The 14,876-nt window shown below is 45.6% G+C and overlaps 1 protein-coding gene across 2 annotated transcripts in view; it reads left to right on the forward strand.

The window, feature by feature from the left end:
- LOC135915213 (phospholipid scramblase 1-like) overlaps positions 1-14,876 on the forward strand; it is a 109,182-nt gene that overhangs the window by 16,930 nt on the left and 77,376 nt on the right. The gene's annotated exons all lie outside the window — the stretch shown is intronic.

Raw genomic sequence — 14,876 nt, forward strand, 5'->3', positions numbered from 1 at the left:
CACGAATATATTTCCGAGAATGCATGTCCAGATTTGTAGGAAATCAGAAAGCACAAGAATTTGTAGCGGTGTCGTTGTCGAGGGTGGAACCTTTGATTGTGCTGAAATAATTCTGAAGTAGTCTTCCCAGTAAGGCTCGAAGAAAGTGGGTTAACCGAGAGGATCAATTACCAGTAAGGCTTAGACTTGGTGTGAAAAACTTAAATGCTTTCTCAACGGCTAGTTTTTGTTTGCTGTAGTGGTACGAAACAGGCAATAAAGAAACGAAATGCGTGCGTGGCGTAACGGTTTGGATATCGGGCTTCTTTGAAAGAAGCACTGTGTTAGAATCCTGTCGCTGGACAATATATATGGTGTTTAATTAATTATTATTTACATGCTACTTTGCTGAAGATGACGAACTTACAAATTACGAAGCCGTTTGAAGCCAGAAGGACGAGGCTTAGGCAAATCCATGTACTTCCCGTTATTTCCTTGCTGGATGAATCAACCCCATTGCATCTCCCGTAGACACTAGCGCCAGACTTCTCTCTAGTAATTATATTACCGAACCCTAAGACAGCAGCAGGGGTCGGATGCCGGAGCTCGCCCGACGTCCACGTGCTTTCTTCTTTGCTTCTTCCACCCATGTTGGCTGCTAGGGGCGCGCGGCGCGAATCCATAGCCTTCGAAGCTTCTGCTCTGCCGGAACCGTATTACACGGCTTGGCTCGCCCGACGGTATCTTTCTCTTACCCTTGCGCACAGTAGCATAGAGACAGTCTCGTGCGCTGTGCCGAGGTGCTTCACTGATCACATTACGAAGCAGCGCACAGCACAAACGCCGATTTTCAATACTTCGGCACAAGCTGCCCTTGAGAAAACAAGCATGGAGCTGCGACCAACTGTGTAGTTGAGACGTCGTTCGCTGCCGTCTGGCGCTGTCTCTGCAGGTGGAGAGACGCGGGCAAAAGCTGGCAGGCCGGTATCTGGCACAGGCATCCTCAGAGAAACGTCACTTCCCCTAGATCATAGCGCTCTGCTGGGCGCTGTATATTGCGAAAAATGCAATAAATTCATTACTTCCTGCTAGTTGCTGCTTGATATCAAGGGTCTGCTAACCATTTTCTGCAGAGAAGCTTTCTTTTTGGCGAAAAATTTCGGCGTGAAAGTTTTGTTCAGTAGCCCTTAATTCTCGCCACGTTCACTCAGTCGCTGTTCTGCACACGTTCTGTCTTGACTGTGCCTACTGCGACCACCCTTACTTCTGTGGGGGCGCAACGCGGCTGCGGTCGTGTACCGTTCGTTTCAATGAACCAAGTGGCTGTAAATATTAATCCTGAGCCGCCAGCAATGGCGTCTCACAAATGTCGCCTTTGAGATGGTGAACGCCATTGATCACTCACCAGACACAGGCTAAAATTGCCTGCTCAAGTTTGAATGGAACCTTAAGAAAGCTACAACAGTGCCGTATTATTAACATATACAGAAAACGGTCGGCTTAAGTCTGAATGGTACCTTAGGAAGCCACAGCAGTGCCGTATCCTTAACATTTTCCAAAAACGGTCGGGCTTAAATTTGAATGGTACGTTATGAAAGCAACATCAGTGCTGTGTACTGAACATTTTCAGAAAACGATTGGACTTAAGTTTGAATGATGCGTTCAGAGAGCACCAGGAGTGCCGTATACTTAACATCTTCAGAAAATGGCCGGGCTTAAATTTGTGTGGTATCTTAAGAAAGCCACAGCAGGGCCGCATCCATAACATTTTCAGAAAACGGTCGGGCTCTTAAGGAACTGCAGAGGCTGGGAACACGCGGGCCCTTAGTGAAGCCCAGAGGTCGTACGGCTTTATTCCCAAGGTAGACACGCGTTGAATGCTATCTGAGGTCGTGCTGTCTCTTAGCTGTTATAGAAAAGCAAACACCTATGCGGTGCCACCTGCATATGAAGTATGTACAGTCGCGTGCAATATGACTAGCAACACCCTCGGTCATGGTCTAAGGGGCTGCAACACTGCGTGGTGGCTTTGACATGCGACATAGTGTTTTAGTAAATACCACTAATTGAATCTGTGTTTAGGTCTTCAACTTACGCTGTGTCTGCGCAGCCGTATTCCGCGACTTCCTACTGCGCGTCATCCTATCTAAATACAGCCTATCGCCTCCGCAATGATCAGCTTAAATGTTGCCATTGTGCGATCCTTCGGAGCAGAGCTCCATGGTCAGCCGTTGCTAATGCTCATATCGTGTTAACGAATGAAAGAAAAAAATCTGATTCCAAGCACTGTGAGAATCGATGACAACGAATCTTTATGTACTGAAGAGGAGGAACTTTCGACCAGTTGGTCCGACATGTTTAAAGAGGAAAAGAACCACGACTTCAGACGGGATGTAAGACGAAGAAGTGGTCAGGAGGAGCGGTAACTGGCAACACAGGTTTATTGCTATGAAACGCATAGCAGCAAAAGGTCGCGTCTGCACACAGCGTGCCTTGACATACTGAAGAACACAATGAAACACACGGGGCAGAAAGCAATCCTAGATGACTATTGAAAGTACGAAAGGCCAAAAAATAACTATCATTTTTTAATCAAATAGCGGTTTTCTTTCTCTAGGAGCGTCACCGAAGACTCACACACGGGTCTATGCCAAGTCTTCGCATGTGTGCCACTTTCATAATTTCTCACTCAAGCCTAGAGTCTCTCCATCCTACAATGATGGCTTTTGTGAATCTGGAATAGCAACCTTTGCATTCCCTGGTTTGTCTTGGCAGATTGGCGCCACTTCCACCCTTTAGGGACCGGGGATGCTGTCGCTTTCCTTGGGAATCACCAGTGGCTGAGCTTTCCAAATAAATAGCGACCAACGAATGCTGAGAATGTACCCGCTTTCCTCTTATGTTGAGCTCTGCTCACGCAAGAGACGCAGGACTTACTGAAACAGGGGTGGAAATTTTGCTGGGATGCACCAGCCAGCAAGCACAGCATGCTCGCACTAGTGTGACGGTTAGCAGACAAGACACCCAAAGAAGAGCCACTTAGACGGTGTGGATGTGGTAATGAAGTGTCCTCCTCCCGATACTCACAGCAAGATTGTTCTTAGTTGCATTGCTGATGACTTGCGCAAGAGCGAACTTACACTGCTGTTTTCCCACAAGGAAGGTGGGTTTGCCGTTTTCCCAAATGAAGTGTTTCGTGAAAATGCTTTGCAGGCCGTTACGAAGAGCTTCAACAAGACCAGCTTAAAACAAGTTAAGGTGAAGCGGGCTGTTTTGAACCTGCTCGAAGAGATTGATCTTCAAACCCGGTGCAGGCAAGTGGAAGGCATTGAGGCAGATGCTTTGACTATGGTATTTTCCGCTAAGATGCATAAGGACTTGTGCCCTCTAGGAACAGCTGCACAAAAAGGAAGCTGGTAGGCCATGCTCTGCAGATACCTTATGAAACATATCAACAGCCTCATGCGTCATGACCCGTACAAGGTTAAGTGTTCGGCAGATGGGAGATGGGTGCTTCAACAAAGTGTCTTAAGTTGGAATTTCGGTAGATATTGAAGAGCTCTTCTACTCTGCTCCGCATTGTGAACGTTTGCACGCGGTCATTGCACTTATCCACTTGTCGGGTGTACAAAACAATTGTGGCGTCTCCATAGAAGGTTTTTCGGAATTTTCTAGGGCTCTACATATGCGCAACACTTGCAAAATTCGAAGACAACTTGTTCCCCAAGAAACAGGGCATCTTCGTAGGTTCTTGTGTAGCGCTTATCCTGTGCGGAATCTACCTAGGTAAGTTTGACGGCCAGCTTCAAGCTCAGCTTGACGCCACCAACCTTGGTGTTAAAATAGTGTTTATATATGTAGACAACTTCTTAGTCCTGACAAACGTTAACCGCGAAGCCAGGGTTATCAGTGTCACTGGGGAAGTACAAGAAGTATATAAACTTTGTTCCGAATCCTTAAATTTTAGCCATGAACTGTAGCAAGACCAGAGTATACAGTTTTTAGACATATAAATTTCCTTTGAGATGCTTGAATATGTGTGCTGGGCCTATATTTGAGCGTTCTAAGCCCAATTTACCGTTCTCCTCTTCACATTCGATACTAATTAGGAAAGGCGTAGCTATCACCCATTCTGAGGTCAGTCATCCTGATGTCATGCCAGCACAATACAGCTGAAAGTTTTCAGACCCAAGTAAACAACTTGAGACGGGCAGGCTTTTCTTCTGCCTTTCTTCAGGCAGTGGGTGAATCGTTCTTGTGAAAGCTGCGGTACAAGGTGCGTGGGCAGGAGCATGCGACCCCATTTCAGCAGAGGTGTCCTACAAATCATGCCCTATGAGCATTCCACTAGTGTTCTCAGCCCCCTGCAAGTTGTCCCAACTATGTAGGCTCGTGGCGGATGGTATGCGCAAGGTCGCGTGTACTACTAAGCACGAGTACCAGTCGTGCACTATAGTGTACCAGTTTCGCTGCGAAACGGCAGTGTTTACTTTGGTGAAACTGACTAATGTAATAATGATAGACTGCGGCAGCATTTCCACTGCTTGAAGGGTGATAGTGGGGCCAATCTCTCCGGACACACCAGGCTATGCAAAGGTTGCTATTCCAAATTCAATAAAGCCATCCATTGTAGGATGGGGAGACTCTAGCCTTGAGCGACGAATTATCGAAGTGGCACACATGTGCAGACTTCGCCTAGACAGAAGTGTGTGAGAGCGTTCGGTGGTTCTCCTATATAAAAAAGCCCGCAGTTGGATAAACAGTGATAGTCCTTTTTCGCCCTCTGGCACTTTCGATTGTCATCTAGGATGCTTTCTCCTACGTGTGTTTCATCTTGTCCTTCATTATGTCAAGGCATGCTGCGCGCAGATGCGACCTTTTGCTTCTATGTGTCTCACGGTAAAAAAACCTCGGTTGCTAGTTACCGCTCGTTCTGTCCACTTAGTGGCATCAATTTTAAACTTTAAATAAATTATGGGGCTTTATGGGCCGACGCCATATTCTTATTATGAGGCACGCGCCAGTGGGGGACTCCATTTTAATTTTGGTTACCTGAAGTTCTTGACTGGGACCCAAAATATGAGTGCGCCAGCGTTCTTGCATTTCGCACCCGACCAAATGTGGCTGCTGCCGTCGAGATTGAACCCGTCACCTCGAGCAATGTCATTGCCACAGAACTAGTGCGGCGGGTACAGGAGTGTTGATTACATCAGCGGCCGCTTCATTAGGTGCCATACACGCTGCCATGCTCTAGTGCTGCTTTGCGTGGGCACAGCCTACGTCAGCGGTTCCTTTGCTCAATTTGCGTAGTTCACTTTTCATGAATAGTAGAACAGTGGAGCAGCGTACGTTGCATATTATTTTATACGATTTCTGTGTAGCTACTGCCGTGTCTAAATGTATCTTTTATTTGCCTTCTTACGATTACTTTTTGCGTACCCCACTCCCACCATGTATGGGAGCTGTGAGCAATGGATGGCGAGGCATAAGTGCATCGTGAGTTCATCGGCTCTATACAATCTCTGTCGCCCCTCCTTGCCTCCTTTCTAACCTTCTATCCACCTTCGTACAAAATGTACGAAAGCAAGCGCTGCAGACCCGCAATTATTTTGCGGGGATCAAGGATAATTACAGCAGTCGAGAAGGTAGTGTGGATACACCCATCAAGTACTGAAAGCCAATGTGGCGAAACCAGTTTCTCACATTGCTTTTCCTCTCTGCCGCGCTTCTAAATGTTCTGGACCACCTGCCGACGTGACATGCAAGACAGCGACAGCAGTAACAGTGAAACAGTCGAGGGAAAAGGCCAAACATGCTCCGACTTGAACGGCCCATCAACAGGCCACATATAAAATTTTGTTTTAGCGCTTTAAGTTGCTTCAACGTATTCGCGAAAAGTTACCACAGAAAAAATTGGGAATTTTGAAGCATTAGAAGCTGATTGGAGCCAAATGCTGGAAATTGATGACCCTGTAATAGCGTATAAAATATTTACAGTGAAAAATTACAGACCTTTATGTCTGCTTTTCCAATTGCATTGCTAAAAGGGAACAAGAAAGCGCGAAAGCTATGGATAGATGCCTCGCTTTTACAAAAAATGAAAGAGAGAACTAAGATATCAACATATTCTTCAATACAAAGCAGATTGAGTACTTGCTTCAATTTAAGCAGGTCAGCAATAAGGTAGGATCCGATATGAAGTTGTACCTAACGCTGGAACGTTATCTAGTGAAGCGAGTCTAGCAGTGCTATTGGAGGAATTAGAGAGCAGTAAATGGGATATAATAGGGCTCAGTGAAGTTAGCAGGCCAAAAGAAGCATATACAGTGCTAAAAAGTGGGCACGTCCTGTGCTACTGGGGGTTAGCGGAGGGACGAGAACTAGGAGTCGGATTTCTGGTTATAAAGAATATAGCTGGTAACATACAGCAATTCTATAGCATTAACGAGTGGGTGGCAGGTTTTGTTGTGAAGCTCAATAAGAAGTACAAAATGAAGGTTGCACAGGTCTACGCCCCTAAATCCGGTCATGATGACCAGGAAGTCGACAGCTTTTATGAAGACGTCGAATCGGTGATGGGTAGAGTGAAAACAAAATACACCATACTGATGGGCAACTTCAATGCCAAGGTAGGCAAAAAGCAGGCTGGAGACAAGGCAGTGGGGGAATGTGGCATAGGCACTAGGAATAGCAGGGGAGAGTTATTAGTAGAGTTTGCGGAACAGAATAATATGGGGATAATGAATACCTTCTTCCGCAAGCGGGACAGCCGAAAGTGCACGTGGAGGAGCCCGAACGGCGAGACTAGAAATGAAATAGACTTCATACTCTGCGCTAACCCTGGCATCATACAAGATGTGGACGTGCTCGGCAAGGTGCGCTGCAGTGGCCACAGGATGGTAAGAACTCGAATTAGCCTAGACCTGAGGAGGGAACGGAAGAAACTGGTACATAAGAAGCCTATCAATGAGTTAGCGGTAAGAGGGAAAATAGAGGAATTTCAGATCAAGCTACAGAACAGGTATTCCGATTTAACTCAGGAAGAAGACCTTAGTGTTGAAACAATGAACGACACTCTTGTGGGAATCATTGAGGAGTGTGCAATGGAAGACGGTGGTAACTCCGTTAGGCAGGATACCAGTAAACTATCGCAGGAGACTAAAGATCTGATCAAGAAACGCCAATGTATGAAGGCCTCCAACCCTACAGTTAGAATAGAACTGGCAGAACTTTCCAAGTTAATCAACAAGCGTAAGACAGCTGACATAAGGAAGTATAATATAGATACAATTTAACATGCTATCAAGAACGGAGGAAGCCTAAAAGCAGTGAAGAAGAAACTAGGAATTGGCAAGAATCAGATGTGTGCGTTAAGAGACAAAGCCGGCAATATCGTTACTAATATGGATGAAATTTTTCAAGTGGCTGAGGAGTTCTATAGAGATTTCTACAGTACCAGTGGCACCCACGACGATAATTGAAGAGAAAATAGTCTAGAGGAATTTCAAATCCCACAGGTAACGCCGGAAGAAGTAAAGAAAGCCTTGGGAGATATGCAAAGGGGGAAGGCAGCTGGGGAGGATCAGGTAACAGCAGATTTGTTGAAGGATGGTGGGCAGATTGTTCTAGAGAAATGGGCCACCCTGTATACGCAATGCCTCATGACCTCGAGCGTACCGGAATCTTGGAAGAACGCTAACATTATCCTAATCCATAAGGAAGGGGACGTCAATGAGTTGAAAAATTGTAGACCGATCAGCTTACTGTCCGTTGCCTACAAACTTTTTACAAAGGTAATCGCAAATAGAATCAGGAACACCTTAGACTTCTATCAAGCAAAGGACCAAGCAGGATTCCGTAAAGGCTACTCAACCATAGACCATATTCACACTATCAATCAGGTGATAGAGAAATGTGCGGAACATAACCAACTCTTATATATAGCTTTCATTGATTACGAAAAAGCGTTTGATTCTGTCGAAACCTCAGCAGTCATGGAGGCATTGCGGAATCAGGGTGTAGACGAGCCGTATGTAAAAAATACTGAAAGATATCTATAGCGGCTCCACAGCCACAATAGTCCTCCATAAAGAAAGCAACAAAATCCCAATAAAGAAAGGCGTCAGGCAGGGAGATACAATCTCTCCAATGCTATTCACAGCCTGTTTACAGGAGGTATTCAGAGACCTGGATTGGGAAGAATTGGGCATAAAAGTTAATGGAGAATACCTTAGTAACGTGCTATTCGGTGATGATATTGCCTTGCTTAGTAACTCAGGTGACCAATTGCAATGCATGCTCACTGACCTGGAGAGGCAAAGCAGAAGAATGGGTCTAAAAATTAATCTGCAGAAAACTAAAGTAATGTTTAACCGTCTCGTAAGAGAACAGCAATTTACAATAGATAGCGAGGCACTGCAAGTGGTAAGGGAGTACATCTACTTAGGGCAGGTAGTGACGGCTGATCCGGATCATGAGACGGAAATAATCAGAAGGATAATAATGCGCTGGGGTGCGTTTGGCAGGCATTCTCAGATCATAAACAGCAGGTTGCCTTTATCCCTCGAGAGAAAATTGTACAATAGCTGTGTCTTACCAGTACTCACCTACGGGGCAGAAACCTGGAGGCTTACGAAAAGGGTTCTACTCAAATTGAGGACGACGCAACGAGCTATGGAAAGAAGAATGATAGGTGTAACGTTAAGGGATAAGAAAAGAGCAGATTGGGTGAGGGAACAAACACGAGTTAATGACATCTTAGCTGAAATCAAGAAAAAGAAATGGGCATGGGCAGGACATGTAATGAGGAGGGAAGCTTAGCGATGGTCATTAAGGGTTACGGAATGGATTCCAATGGAAGGGATGCGTAGCAGGGGGCGGCAGAAAGTTAGGTGTGCGGATGAGATCAACAAGTTTGCAGGGACGGCATGGCCACAATTAGTACATGACTGGGGTTGTTGGAGAAGTATCGGAGAGGCCTTTGCCCTGCAGTGGGCGTAACCAGGCTGATGATGATGATAATATAAACCGGTACGTATAAACCACCAAGAACACAAGATTTCAAGCATTATGAATTATGGAAAAGCAGTTTTAAATACTATCAATTATATTTTAGTAAGAACGAATACGAATACTATTTCTCAACTTTTTATAGAGAGCAAATCGTATCTAGCACATTGCTAGCTGATCTGTTCAATGATCATTTTCTGAGATCAGGGGCGTTTGAGACGTCTGCTGCTACCGATAGTCGCTTTAAACTATAGAACACAAATCTCCATAAGGAAGCAATTTTTTGGGCCCCTACAGATTAATTGTAGATAAATTTATTGATGACAAGCCTACAGAAAATTTCTGCTGCTCCTCATGATGGAATGAAAGCAGGGCCATAATAAAAGTATTTTCACAGCTTACAAAGTTACCACTTTCGCATATTTGCAACTTGAATTTGTGCATTTAAACATTTCCCGATAATAGAAATAGGCCAATTTCTGTGTTGCCAGTATTTTCGCACATTTAGAGTGCGCGTCATGTATGAGCGAATTTCAAATTTTTCACCCCAAATATGTTATAACGAATCACCAATTTGAGAAAATAAAGTACCAAGAAGACTTTGCTATCCATTAGACGCAAATAATTTGAAAGCTTTTAGCAAGACTTTCCCCCAACGGAATATTTTTCGAATTTAAGAAAGCCTCCGATTCCATCACGCACGAGGTTCGCATTGAAAAACTAAATAAACAGGGTATAAGAGGTGTTTTTCTAATCTTAGGGGGTTGTTATCTCACAAATGGAGTTGAGTCGACTGACACGCAGCATGCATTGTCGAAAATCAGTAAGATGAAATACGGCGTTCAACAGGGCTCCATACTTGGCCAGCTTTTGTTCCTGATGTATACAAATCATACCGTAATTATACCACTAATACCAAAAACATCTTTTATATACTGATGGCACTAACATTCTTTTGCTAAAGATTTGGATAACTTATACGAGCAAGTTAACGGAGGATTTAATTCTTTGTGAGTATAGCTCCAAATAAAAAACTTGAGCTAAACACTGAAAGGCAAAATATGTTGTATTTCAAACAAAAAACAAATCCCTAGGCGCGAAACTCATGTTACATTTGAAGGGCTGTTGATTGAACGCGCTGTATGGCATTGGTTCCTTGGGGTCATTTTTTATGAAACGATAACTTGTCATTCCACATGAACAAACTTTCTAAAGGTACTTCCCCGTTTATTGGTATAGTCGAAAATATCTGGTGTTTGATGCCCCTTCGGGTTGCAAAGCAGCTATTTACTACCCAAAATTTAGGGCACAACCGCGAAAAGAAATATCGTATTTTTAGACTGCAAACCGAATAGTGTGTATAATTGAAGGCGTTGCACGCCGAACGCATTACGTCCCATTCTTTCAGAAGCACAAGATTCTAACGTTTGAAAATACTTTTTTACTGTAACACAGGGACAAATATTTACGACCACATGAGATCAAACAGGGTTGCATTTTGTCAAGCATATCTTCAGAAACAGCATACCTATTACTTTAGACACACTGCCTATACCAGTGAGAGAATACGGACAAATTGCGACACCCAAGAACTTACATGATCCATCAGCTACTGACTGCACATCATGCAATTACCCGCATGGTAAAAGAATGCCACTCAATAGCGCTTTATAGAAAAAAATACACAAGCTTATCTACTCACACGTCAGACGTGAATCCTTGCTATCTTATCTATTGTATTTCTAGAGGGCTGTAAGTTCCATGTGTGCGATGCGAAAAGGCACATACAAGTGTCGCATTATAATCTTTGCTTTCCTAGTCTTCTTTCTGCTTTGAGCATTTTTGAAGTGTTTACAACTCTGATGCTGCAGTCAAGATTTTGTATTATTATTTGTATGATAAGTTTACAAATGCTGTCTAATTGCGTGCTTTCTTTATTTTTTTGTTTTATTTTATATGTGTAAGATTGGGTGTGCTCCTTTCATGACCATATCCTTGAAAATGTATTAGCAGATATGTATTAGCGTAGTGCAGTTTGGTGGTTGGCGTATTTTAGACATATTCTTAGGCATTAATTTCCTTGTCGCCACTCCTTCCCATGCAACCACCCTGTAAAAAATCATTTGCATATCTGAATGAGAGAGAATGAGTAAACTTTCAAACTTTTGAGTTGTCACGTGCCCTTTAAGGAATGTTCTAGTGCAAGATGTTTTTCAAGTTTGTTCATTAGTAGAAAATATTTCAGGAAGCGGACCGTCACCGCCAACATAAGCACTCTCAGAAGTTGCCCCCTTTAGACTCGCCAAGCGATATTTCTTCCCTGCGTTCTCCAAATCAAAGTCTGAGGATCACGTGACCAGTACGTCACTGCCCTAGCATTTTTTTTTCATAGCGCGGCTCATATTCGCCCGCTCCTGCACTGAGCGTCGGCGTCCCTCAGCGTGCCTCCGCGTAATCGAGTGAACGAGCAAAGGGAAGGATGAAAGAGCGACCGCGGAGCACAGCGCAGGATGAAACATGGCGAGAGCGAAGAACGTACTTTGAGGAACGCGCAGGAGGAGTGTGTAGCGAAAACGTGGAGATAAGCGAAGGAGGAGAGTATGGTGAAAGAGTGTGGAGGAAAGTGGAGAGCCGCACGAGACATGCTCAACAGCGGCAACAAGGCATGAGGCTAGCGCGACGACCAATACCCTATAAGGAATCGTGGGCTTCGGACCAATTCCGCATACGCTACTTCACCTATGTCTCCACCGACGCTAAAGAATACGCTTCGCACGACCCACACATTCCTGCGTACACGCTTTCTTTCTAAACAATGAGTGACGCAACCGGTGGAAATGCTGCGCGTACGGCAGCTCCTAAACAATCTGCCCGAGCAGAGGCTCAGCGCCGCCATTGGGAGGACCCTCTACTTCAGATTAAAATCCTTTGCCAGAGCATGTCGCGAGTTCAAAACCCCTAAATAGCAGCGCTCAAAATTCGCATTAGGGAGTGTCGGAAACGTCTGTGAAATTCTATCTCAAGTTTTAGCGTTTTTGAGGAATGCAGAATTTGCTGTGACACTCACGCGCGCGAGCTGCAGCGTTTGTCTACTTTCGCGCAACGGACGATAGTGGGCGCACAGCACGTGAACACTTGGCTAGCGGTGTGAGTCATTGCAAGAAGCTCAAGCACTGAGTCCTACGCGAGAGCATTAAACAGCATGACAGGAGCTCTAAAAAAGGGCACATAACGATAGTTTCGTTGTCATCGCGCGCGACGGCACGAAATGCAAAGGGGCTGATGAGACACAAGTATACCTCTTGCTACGGTAAGAAAAAAAAATTACCGACGATTACGTTAGTTCCTAATGCGAAATTTGAGCGCAGCAAATAAGCTGTTTCACCTTTTCGATAGATTGAGGCAAAGAAATCGAGCAACACATGTATGCGCTATCACAGAATTTTTTTATTTTTCACACGTATTCCTTTAACAAAGACTCCACTAACAGTTCTTGACAGTCATGAAGGAAGCTTTGTGGTCGGAGAAATAGACTGATATATGTTCGACTTGGTACACCAATGCATGATTCTCAAAGACGAGATCTATACAAGTGCCTCGCGAGGTTGTCACAGCCGTGGGACGCGTTACGAGCGAGAGGAACGGGATGTTCTCCCGCATAAGTGTTAGGAAATTGCTGTTTGTCTTTATGTCAACATTAAAGTCCCCCACTACTAACATCGGTGTGGATCGATGGACGGTTAATGCGAGTTGCGGGAAGTGCACGACGTCTTTCGTGAGTGCGGTAGGGGACTCACGAAAGCGGTATCAGTCGGTCGCTGCTAGCGCTGGGGGGATGAAAGGGGGGCGGAGCTGGTTACGAGGCCGACGATAACGCCGACGACGACGCGAAACCCAGGAACGGACGCCAAAGAGCCATTTGTGTAGCCAGCCCTCCTCCACAGTCTCTCCTCCTCCCTTCCATCATCCTCCCTCGCCCGGAGAGCCGACAGCGCGCATGCGCGGCGGCGGAGCAGATTCGTCGGCGAGCTGGTTACGAGGCCGACGACGACGCCGACGACGACGCGAAACCCAGGAACGGACGCCAAAGAGCCATTTGTGTAGCCAGCCCTCCTCCACAGTCTCTCCTCCTCCCTTCCATCATCCTCCCTCGCCCGGAGAGCCGACAGCGCGCATGCGCGGCGGCGGAGCAGCAGATTCGTCGGCGAGCTGGTTACGAGGCCGACGACAACGCCGACGACGACGACGCGAAACCCAGGAACGGACGCCAAAGAGCTGCGCTCTAAAAAACACAAAATCAGTTCGTATGGCTTATAACATCTCAACATAATAAAACATCTTTCGAGGCAAAAGTATAAAATTACGCTGATGTTGCCTTGAATAATTCTCGAAATCGAATGGCACCGTGAGTGCGACTGACGTCAACTCTCCGGCTACGAGCGCGTCGCCGGCGCAGAGAAACACGACCGGAATTTCGTTTGAAAGTTAGGCGCTTTCCGAGGCGCGCAGGCATGCAATACTTAGCAAACATGATCGTTAGTGCACATTCTGTGCACTCTAATTGTCAGCTAAAAACGGCCAGGGAAGGCGAAGTAGCCTTTAAAGGTACAGAACATGAATGGCGATTAACTCGCTGACGGAAAAGTGGCCTTTTGTACTGACTAAAGTGATCCCCGTTTTCCTCATCAAAGGTAAATATATCTTTTTTTATCCTTTGCAAACGGCTGCCAAAAATGAACTTTGGTGGTTCACGTAACAAAAGGAATGATGCTGCATCAATGGCCAATCGTTTAAAACTTAGGCGCTTTCCGCAGCGCGCAGGCATGTGATACTTAGCAGGCGAGATCGTCAGCGCGCGTTGTGTGCACCCTGCTTGTCAGCTTACATCAGCCAGGGAAGGAAAGGTGCCCTTTAAAGGGACAGAACATGAATTGAGATTACCTCGCCGACAGAAAGGTGGCCTTTCGTATTGGCTAACGCGATCCCCCTTTTGCCATCAAACGTAATTTTATCCTGTTTTTTATTATTTGCTAATGGTTGCCAAAAACAAACTTTGCCGGTCCACTCGGCAGTATAGAACGAAGATGGGCAGGCGGCCAATGTTTTATGGGGTTGGCACTTTCCGTGGCGCTCAGGCATGTAATACTTAGAAGACAAGGTCGTTAGCGCGCATTGCGCGCACTCTACTTGCGAGCTCAGAATTGCCAGGGATGGAGAGGTGCCCTTTAAATGGAGAGAACATGAACTGAGATGTCACTGCTGAAGAAAACGTGGACCATCCTTTTGGCTAAAGCCATGCCCATTTTCTCATCAACGTGAATTTTTCTGCTTATTCTTGGCTAAAGCTTCCAACAAATGACCTTTGGTGCACCACCCCACAAGAAAAGAAATATCGATGAAGCATAAGTGACCCAACGTTTGAAAGTTAAGCGCTTTCTGTGGCGTGCAGTATTTATTATTTAGCAGACACGATCGTTAGCGCGCATTGCGTGCACTCTTCTCTTGCGCTCAATATTGCCAGGGTTGGAGAGGTGCCCTTAAATTATGGGGTTTTACGTGCCAAAACCACTTTCTGATTATGAGGCACGCCGTAGTGGAGGACTCCGGAAATTTCGACCACCTGGGGTTCTTTAACGTGCACCTAAATCTAAGTACACGGTTGTTTCGGCATTTCGCTCCCATCGACATGCGGCCGCCGTGGCCGGGATTCGATCCCGCGACCTCGTGCTCAGCAGCCCAACACCATAGCCACTGAGCAACCACGGCGGGTAAGGAGAGGTTCCCTTAAAATGGAGAGAACATGAATTGAGATGTCGCTGCTGAAGGAAAGGCGGTCTATCCCATTGGCTAATGCTATCCCCATCTTTCTCATCAACGTCTATTCATCT

This window comes from Dermacentor albipictus, chromosome 8 (assembly GCF_038994185.2).
Source record: "Dermacentor albipictus isolate Rhodes 1998 colony chromosome 8, USDA_Dalb.pri_finalv2, whole genome shotgun sequence".
Classification (NCBI taxonomy): Eukaryota; Metazoa; Arthropoda; class Arachnida; order Ixodida; family Ixodidae; genus Dermacentor; species Dermacentor albipictus.